Raw genomic sequence first — 10,277 nt, forward strand, 5'->3', positions numbered from 1 at the left:
GTTCGAGGCCAGCCTAGTCCACAGAGCGAGTTCCAGGACAGCCAAGACTGCATAGTAAGGCCCTGTGTCAAATAAATAAACAAATTTGGCTAAGTGTTTGACACTGTGGGTCCTAGAGCTTCTCTGGCATTTCAGAGTTAATCATCGTTTTCATGTCTATAATTGTCAAGGCTGAGGTGTTGGTGCCATTTTGAATAATATATGGTACAATGTGACAGAAGTATTTAGGACCATTTCAGAAACTACTGAAAATTCTTTAGCATGAGGCTGTCAAAATGCCTCAGTGAGCAGAGAAACTTAAAGCATCCCTGACAACCTGAGTCTGAACCATGGATCGATCCCACAGGGCAGCAGGAGAGAACAAATTCATGTCGCTGGCCTCCACTCACTGACCTGCTCTCACACCAGATCAATGTAAAGATGTTTAAAGGAAAACGTCCAGCACAATATAATCCAAAAATAAACTAATCTGATATTTACATGCCAAGGACCAAGGAGTGACAATAGGAAAATACTGTCTTTGTTTTCTGTAGTTAACCCAGTATATTAATGTGAGAACAGAAAGACATCCAGTAAACCCAGCAGTTTGTCACATGCCATAGCCTGGGATCTGAGCTGAGGTGTCTAGGATTGAGTCACATGGCTTAGTGGATTGTGCCAGCTAAGTGCACACATTCAGAAACAGGCTGTAGTGACAGGTGGCGTAACCCAGGTGGACACTGCCAGAAACACCACACCAGAGCCATTAACCTTGCGGTCATTTAGAAACTTCTTCCTCGCCTCATTTTGCATAAACCCCACACTCAGTTTTGCTTTTCTCGCAATTGAAGATGCTGTGCCTCTAAAGACTTGGGCTTAGAGCTAGGAAGTCTTCGTGTTCCTTGACTCTGGTTCCCATTCCAACAAATGAGAAACACTTTGTTTCCTGTTTCCTTTTTTTTTTTTTTTTTTTTTTTTTTTTTTTTTTTTTGCCCTGCTTGTGAACTAACTCTGAGTGAAGCAAAGCTGCCATGCTTTACTCTGCCAGCCAGGGTTACCCCATTCTGGTCTCAGTGTGCATTTGTGGGGCCAGAGGAAATCTGCCTTGAGTCCATTTTAGAAGAAAAGCCAAACATATAAGGAAAGGCTAATTGTGAGGTGTGGGATGTAAGAGGCTCCATGCAGAAGAGTGGAGATTACAGCAGAGGGCACGGTAGAGGAAGTACAGGGATGTTCTGATCTAGTGTGTCAAAGCTAGAGTTTGGGGGAAATCTGTACATGATTGGAAATAGTATTTTTTTTCAAAGAAGATACAAGGAAACAAAAGTTTCCACCTCATGAATAATGCAGAAGATGGCAGTTGATGAGATGACCCCTGAGTTCTTACCATGGGCCTTTCTAACTCCCCCAAAATTTCAGTTTGTGCTTTGACCCTGAATCATCCAGTCTTTGCTCTGGGACTGGAGTCTTATTAGCTGTGTTCCATGCCCAGAAAGTTTCTATCTTGGGGAAGACAGCCTCTAAAGTTCAGGGAATTCACTATGCAGCGGGGACCATGGTGCCCATCGTGATAGCATTGATATAAATTAAAGAGTAGTAGCTACCAGTCAGTGGTCCCTTCTCCGACCTGGGGGCATTCACCAAGGGGGTATTCCATCATTTCATTTCCCTACTGCATTCTCCACCTTTTATGGAAAACCACTAAACTTCTGGATTCTCCTGGACTGCTAGCTGTGCCCCTGGGTGGATGGGGATCCATTCCATTCCTGGGGATGCTGACTTGAATCTAGTGGCAAGAAGAATGTGGACCTGACATGGCGGCCAGCCAGATAGGGATAGCTTTGACAGGAGAGCCAGACATGCATTAGTTGATGAGAGAACCAGAGCTGATGCTAAAAGTATCGCTCAGGCTGGCTGCACCTGCTCATATATCACAAACCCACTGCCGGGGCTGCCTGTCCGACTGCCCTGCTTGAAGCCACTCGAGCTAAGACAGAAAACTAGGGAGGGGCTGCACTAGGCAAGAAAAATCCCTTGAGAGAACTGGCTGCCTCCTATCTGAGAATCTTTGAAAATTGCCCTGTAATAGGGGAGGTGATTGAGGGGATCCAGCGCCTGTATTCTAAGGAAATAAGTGAGTTTGTGCCAAAAGCTCGTCTAGCAGGATAAGGAGGGGAAACAACCTAAGTTTCCAACAGCAGGGGAGAATGGCTGATTCATTGTGGGACAGGATGGTATATTATTATGAAATAATTCCTTCAGAACAGAAAAATCTCGTGATAAGCTACTGGACAAGTAAACAAGTTCTAAAACAATGCAGAGTGGGATTTGGGGTCCCCACCCCCTTCGGTGTTTAGTTAGTTGCTCATAGTCTAAGCTGACTTGAACTCAATACAAAGCTGAAAATGACCTTGAATTCTTGGTCCTCTTGGCTCCACCTTTCAAATGCTGAGCTCGTATTCGTGCCTCACCATGCCCATCATGGGGTTATTTTTAAAACTGAACTTTCTGGACTGCATCTTAACGTTTACAGAAAAGCTCCAAAGATAGTGTGGAGTTTCTGTCTACTGTGTTTCCGCTAATGTCAACTATGGCATCCTTTCCCCGGTTTCCACTGATGGATGGCCTTTTTGCTGTTCTGGCATTCAACTTTTTTTCCCACATTACATCATTACATTTAACTTTTTAGTGAATGATGCCCGTAGTGTGTGTGTGTGTGTGTGTGTGTGTGTGTCCTTCCACTGTTTGTTCCAGGGATCAAAATCAGGTTGCTCGTCTTGACTGGCGACAGTGCTTTTAAAGATTGAGAGACGGAGCCATTTCATAGCCCAACATTTTTGTTTTTTTTTTTTTTTTTTCAAGTTTGTGTATCAGGCTGTGGATGCTCCTAAGTTGACATCAAGTCCTAGATTGAATACCTAGCCCCATATAAACTGGTGTGTTTATATGTGAAGGAAAGGCAGGGGGCTCAGAACACCAAGGTCATCCTCCACTGTGTTGTGGGGTAGAGGCCAGCCTGAGCTATATGAGATCCTGTCTCAAAAGAAAAAGAAAGTTTGCATAGAAAAGTATTTGGAATGGTTGAAAATAATTAACTATATAATCAGAGCTGTATAATGGTACTAACGATGTTTAATTTTTAAATTTTTTGTGTGTTCTAATTTTTCTGTTTATCATGTCACATACTTTAAAATGATGACAAAAAAAAGTCTTCAAACTAGTTAGTGCCCTCTGATTGTCTCTTGTGTGCCTGTGCTGTGATCATTTGTTCCTTTGTCCTTAAGACAGAGCTCAAGAAGACGGACCGTGTCTGGTCCATCCCTGTCTGGATCACCCACCACAGGACCAGACACAGAGGAAGTACTTGGTCTCGGAACTCTTCTTCTGTGAGGAAACTGCAGGCTTGTGCTTCCTGTTCAGTGACCCAAGAAAAAAATGGGAGTCTAGTCCCAGGACTAACCCGTGCCTGTCACTGAATGGATGACACTAAGTAGCTGGGATGGGAATTGTGTTAGTTGGCTAGGTTGACTGACCGGGCCTTTAGGTGGTTTCCCAAAGAGAAGTCAGGGTCCTGCCATCCAGAGAAGGGGAGCTGATGGTAAGCAGGTCAAACAGCATCAGAGACTGCCCCGAGGTCCCTAGCATCTGCATAGAACCTGGCGTATCGTGGGGACCCAGTTATTTAAGCAAACAAATGCTCATGCTAGTAAGTGAGACAAGTCCTTTTCCAGGTAGTACTTGAGTCAGGACACTTTGTACTGCAAATGATAGAAAAAGTGGCCAACACAAAAACATGTTTGTTGGTTCCAGGCTAGTAGAGCCTGGGAGTCAGACATGATTTGGTCAGCATTCTATTTCTGTAGCTTTTGTGGTGCCACGGAAGTTCCAAGCATCCCATCTACACTTCACACCATCTAAAGTCTAAAAGGGAGTAGACCGGAATCCTAGAATTCCCAGCAAAAGCTCTAAGATTCGGTGAGGACTGGGTAAGACCACATCTCTCCCTCTAAGTCTGCCAGTAGAGGCAGGGGTTGTTTGTTGGATTCGTCTAGATCCTATGTTTCATCTTTAGACCTGGAGGTGAGAGGAGAGCCAGCTTCCCTCAAACTGTTTGGGTTCCTGTAAGGGACTCTTGAGTCTGAGAAAGGGAGAAGACAGTGTGTGGCCTGGGAAACAGGAATCTGGCTCAATTGAAACCAGAATTGTGCTAGGCAGTGGTGGTGCACATCTTTAGTCCCAGCACACAGGAGGCAGAGGTAGGTGGATCTGTGAATTCAAGGCCAGCCTGGTCTACAGAGTGAGTTCCCGGACAGCCAAAGCTACAGAGAAACCCTGTCTCAGAAAAAAACCAAACCAAACAATTGTATGGTGTAGACGTGGGCTGCAGGATTGAGAGCAGTGCTGAGGGGAGCTGCAGGGAGGAGGAGAGACTGCTAAAATCTGTCAGGGGGTGTGGGCAGCAGAGCAGAGCGGAGAGGGGTGGAAAGCAGGGAAGAGCATCCCTCCATGAGGTGCCAGCAGCACATAGAACTCTGTGAAGTACCCCAGTTGGTGCTTACACCTGCGAGGTGTGTGTCCCCATCCTCCTCCTCTACAGAAACAACTCAGGGTGCTTGAAGGCTGAACTTAGACCTTGGTTCAAGCTTGTCTAGCACTGAAACCTGCATCAAGCCAGGGTGTGGTGAGTGAGGTATGTAGTAATGTGTGCGCTAGAGAAGTGAGCGCCTCAGACGGTAGAGGTGGTGAAGAATGTGTGTTAAATGATTTAATTCTCTCTATGAGACAAGCATTACTCCCATCTTACAGACAATAGAGGCATACACAAGTAACTCACAGAGCTAGTGAGTGATGGCACTGAATTTTTTGCCCCCACGCAGCCCCCCCTTGTCCCTACTGTGCTGTGTGAGCTGTCATCATCACATGTTCCATCCAGGGCTTCTTTCGTGTGTTTTTGAGACTGCTGCCTGAGCTTAATCAGGCTCTAATCGAGTTATGCTTGGGAGGCCAGCCCTAGAGCTCTTAGTCCAGAGATGCTGTCCCAGGCCCTGCATCTGAGCTGCCCCCATGGGGAAGTGGCCTGGCTGCTTCTCCAGAATGCTGACAGAACAACCTTTGACAGGGTCAGGCAGAGCCTCATGCTGCTGTTGGCTGAGCGCCCAGCCAGAGGGACTGAGCCAGCATGGAGTGAGCAGCTGCAGGGCCTGGGCCCCTGGGGCTTCCAAGCACCCTTCCTTAATGCCTGGATGCTGTTCACTGCTGTCACAGCCAAAGCCATGGATCAAGCATCAGGACCCTTTGGTTCCAGACTTGGTTGGTACCTGAGGTACTGTATGGTCTGAGGTAATCTGTGTGTCCTTCAGTGGGTACTAGTCTCCTGGACATTAAGAGAATATTACCATAATCAGTTGGCCATGGAAGGCACCACAGGATAGTTGCCCCTCCTAGAAACCCAGACACCAGTCTTGTTTAGAATCACTTCTGGTGCCAGGTGCTGCTGGGCATTGGAGAGGCTGAGTTGATTTCTGCCTTCAGGTAGCTCCTGATGTAGGTAGAGGAGAGTTAGCCCAGGATGGTTAAGTTTGGTACCACACAGAAGATGTTCCAGGCTGCAGGACTCAGGGAGGGAGGACACCCGAGCTGAAGAACATGGAGCCGTCTGTATGTTGCATTTTCCAGGCACAGAAGGGATATGTATGCATTGTTGGTGGAACAGCCTTTGCAAAGGCCTGAGGACAGGAAAGACTAAGTCTTGAGGAAAGGGTGGGCACCAAGCATCAGATAGCAAGGCTCAGGGGGCAGCGAGGCGTGAGTTGAGCTGTAACTGAGGCCTCCAGGGCTAGAAAGATGAGGAAGGAGGACTCTGGAGTCTCAGCTGGGCCCACACACATCTTCCTCTCTTCCCTGCAGGCCAGAGGCTGAGCTCTGCCATCTTACTCAGGGCACTGCACCTATAATCACATGTGATGATCTTCACAGAGCAGCCTGTTCATCCTAACCCTCACCTACCATCTTCTGGGGTTCCCAGGCACATAAGAAAGAAGCAGCCAGGATACAAGGAGCCCATCGGGTGGAAGAGAAATATTAAGTGTGTGTTGGTCTCTGAGTCATGAGTGCCGCTGGGAGCCTGAGTCTGGCTGGGGGACAGGCTAACACATGACTGTTCCAGTAAAGTTTACAATTAATTTTTGATCAAAGCAGCAAGGCCTGGAGTGTTATCGAGTGCAAGTTAAATTCTCTGAGGTCATCTGATCTGCAAGGGAGACCTGAGGCCAACACTCTGGCCTTTCTTGCCTTTACCTCAGGCCTGGTGCCTGCCAGGGCCCTTCCATTGGAATCTCCCATCATTCAAGTTCAAAATTCAAGTAATTTTCCCCTTTGGTCTTGTACCCCAGAGAGGTGGGGTCCACTCCATATTTCCAGGCCAACTGAAACCTGGCAAATATGAGTGATGTGTCATGTACACAGTCATGACTGAGACAAGAACCCATGTCTCATAGCCTGCTGAGGTCATGGAAGAGAATTACTCTTCCCAGTCTTGCCTGGACCATCACACAAACCCAAGGAGCTTTCCTAGAAAACAGTCTTCCCAGGGAGCTATGAAAATTCCCGAACTAAGTTTGACTTGGGGACCATCCTGTCCTGAGTCTGAGAGTGCCCACACAGGCCCTTCTGCTGTGCACTCTGCCTTCTTCCTGCAGCCCAGACAGACACTCAGACCGTGGTTCTTCTTGCCCTGACTAAAGTGGAGCAGTGTAAGCCCCACACTACACAGGACCTGCCTCTCCTTTGATCACCCTGGGGGCAGGCGGGTGCCATCCTCAGAGCCCCGAAGCAGTGGGTGACTTCAAGTCCTTGCCTCTGGACTCCCATGCTCTGAAGTGGGAAATGCTGTGTTTGTGCCCTAAGGGGTTCAGTCCCACGTAAGGACGAGACACTGGGAAAGAAGCACCCGACCACGGGTCTGGCAAGAAAGGCTTACAGAAGACCCAAGGGAGGATGTTCCCACACTAGCATTACTGTTCAGCAGGACAGTCAAGTCAAAGCCCTTGGGTATCTCCGGGGATACTTTTGCAGTGTCCACATAGTGTCCTCAGCCCCTCTCATTCTCAGATCACTCATCCCTCAATTATCTTGTATGTCCCACATTGACCCAGGGCTACCTATTGAAACTGCCCGAGGCCACACTGAGAGGGACACATCTGGAACCATATCTGTCCCCTTGTGCCCGCCCCAGACCTGACCCTTTTCTGCACCTTCGTCAGTCTGCCCTTGCCCTACGCCAGGCCAGCGGTCCCAACCTGTAGCAGCTCAGGCTGAACCAGCCCAGTGCGGTCCCAGAGGGTGGCTTTCTGAAAGGGGTGTATCCAGGGATGTAGAGCTAACTGAACCCTTTTATCCTGCCTCTGCTTCCTTCAAGTGGCTGAATTTGAAACTATGGATCTCAAAATGCTTCTCTTTAAAAAAAAAAATTGTTTTTTGAATCTAGGCAGTGGTGGCACATGCCTTTAATCCCAGCACTTGGTAGGTAGAGGCAGACAGGTTTCTATGAATTCGAGGCCATCCAGGTCTACACAGCAAGGTTTAGAACAGGCTCCAAAGTTAAACAGAAACCCTGCCTTGAAAAACAAAATAAAAAACAGACAAAAAAATTTTGAGCCAGGTGGTGGTGGCACGGGCCCTTGATCCCAGCACTTGGGAGCAAAGCAGGTGGATCTCTGTGAATTTGAGGACAGCCTGGTCTACAGAGTGAGTTCCAGGACAGTCAGGGCTATGCAGAGAAACCCTGTCTTGGAAAAAAATTTGAGATTTATTTTTATGTGCTTTGCCTGTGTTTCAGTGCAGAATGTGCAGTACCTGTAGGAGCCAGAAGAGGGAGTCAGATCCCCTTGGAACTGGAGTTACATGTGGTTGTGACCATCATGTGGGTGTTGGGAATCAAACCTGAGTCCTCTAGAAGAACAGTTGGTGCTCTTAACCACTGAGTTATCATTCCAGTCCTGAAACTGCTTCTTTTTGAAGATTTTTTTTTTCAAGACAGGATTTCTCTGTGTAGCTTTAACTGCCCTGGAACTCAATTTATATAGACCAGCCTAACCCTGAACTCAGAGAGCCATCTGCCTCTGCCCTCTCCCCTTTCCCCTTTCCCCTCTGCCCTCTGCCCTCTACCTCTGCCTCCCCAGTGCTGGGATTAAAGGTGTGCGCCACCACTGCCTGACTCTTACCTTTATTTTTAATTGTGTGTATGTTTGTCTGTGCATATGTGCACATGAGTTCAGGTATCTTGGGCCTCAAACCACCCTGGGTCTAGAATTGCAGGTGCTGGGAACTGAAGTACACACTCCTAAAGCTGAGCTGTCTCTCCAGCTCCTAAACACTTCTTAAGGTGAAAAAAAAATGTTTATCCACCAGCACAAGGAAGGAGAGTTGTACTCAAGGGGTACATACAAGCATGGGTGCTTTGGAGCCAGGATTTTGAAGGGCTTACAGGTTTGTGGGAAGTAAATACACAGCCCCACAAAGATCAATGTGGCATGAATAATACAACAGCCAATAGGTGCATTAGGAATTCTGAAGGTCAGGCAGCTCATGAGGAGTCAGGGAGAATCCTAAGAGGAACATACAATGGAGACTGGCCCTGAGGGATGCAGAGAGCTCACCAACCAGCCAGAAGGGAACAGGTGCATTTCAAGATAGTAAACTAAAAAACAAAACGAGCCCCATGCCTTTAGTCCCAGCTCTCAGGAGGCAGAGGTAGGTAGATCTCTGTGAATTTGAGGCCAGCCTGATCTACAGTAATTCCAGGACAGCAAAGACTATTACATAGAAAAATCCTATTCCCCAAAAACAAACAAACAAAACAACAACAAAAATCCCACAAAACAAGTGTATACAACTATATCCTGCTGTTAAATGTTAGTTTTTGAAAAGAGTCTCACAATGTGTCCCTGGCTGGCCTGGAACTCACTACGTAGATCAGGCTGGTCTCAAACTCACAGAAATCCCCCTGCCTCTGCCTCCTGAGTGCTGGGATTAGATGCACTTACCACCATGCCCAGCCACATTCAGCTTTACAAAAGGGGTGTGATATGTTTTATTTTGTAAAGAAGGGGCATGTTTGTGCCACAGGGTATGTGTGGAAACAGAGGACAGCTTATAGGAATTGGTTCTCTCCTTTCAAGTAGGTTCCAGGGACTGAACTCAGGTCAAGTTTGGTGGTGAGGGCCTTCACTCATGAAGCCATCTCTGCGGCCCAGAAATAGTTTATACAGAGGGAGTGGTGTGATGGGTCAATGACTCTTGCTTGGCAAAGCTGACCAGCAGGGCAGAGAAGACCACGAAGTGCTTGCAAAAATGATTTGGGGACAGGCAAGATGACTCAGCAGGTTAAGGCACTAGAGACAAGCCTGAGAGCCTGAGTTCCACCCCTGGGACCCACATAGTCGAAGCGACTACTGACTTCTGCAGGGTGTACTCTGACCCACACATGCATGCGTATACACAGGCACACAGAATAAACTAGAATATAACTTAGAATATTTTGTATGACTTGGAATTTACTAAGTAATAGGAATCTTAAAGCAGAAAGGTGCACTTATACTAGTAATTATTTCTGTTTTAAACAAATTCAAAGTAGAGGCCCGGAGGCTGAAGGCGTAGCCCAGCCGTAGAGCATTTGCCTTGTGTGCACAAGGCTCTACATTCACTCCTCAGCACCACCAAAAACAAAGCAAAACAGAGGCTCGGATGAGCAAGCACATTGTCCCAAGTCTCCATAAATGTCTGGGGGACAGAACCAATAGCATCTCTCTGTAATCACAGGCCATGGAGGACCTAAGACCAGCAAGCTGAGTGGGGAAGCTGGAGAGACCCAGGAAAGCCAATGCAGTTGGAGTCTGCAGTTACCTGGACACCCAGTGGTTGACATGTGACACTGCCAAGTGGCTGAAACTCACCCTCACAGCCCACATCTACAAAGTAGCAGAGCTGGACATTAAACCCCGGCTGCCCTTCGCTGGGGTGGAAGGTCCTCCTTTCTGCCCCCAACTCCAGGGCTGAGCCAGCTAGAGAGAAGCAGTCAGTCACCAGCCAGTGTGGGCTGTGGGCCAGTCAGATAACTCTGGAAGGCTCAGGCAAAGAGGAGGTCCCCCGCAGCCTTTCTGCTTTAGGCAAGAGTCCACAAAAGACTTAGCACCCTGATGGGAGGAGAGACAAGGAGACACCCCCCCATACACACCTGGCCCTTGGCAGGAATGGAGCTCCCTCATCAGTCAGGAATCCTCCTTGCCTCTGTCTTCCTT

This window comes from Phodopus roborovskii, unplaced genomic scaffold, assembly GCF_943737965.1.
Source record: "Phodopus roborovskii unplaced genomic scaffold, PHOROB, whole genome shotgun sequence".
Classification (NCBI taxonomy): Eukaryota; Metazoa; Chordata; class Mammalia; order Rodentia; family Cricetidae; genus Phodopus; species Phodopus roborovskii.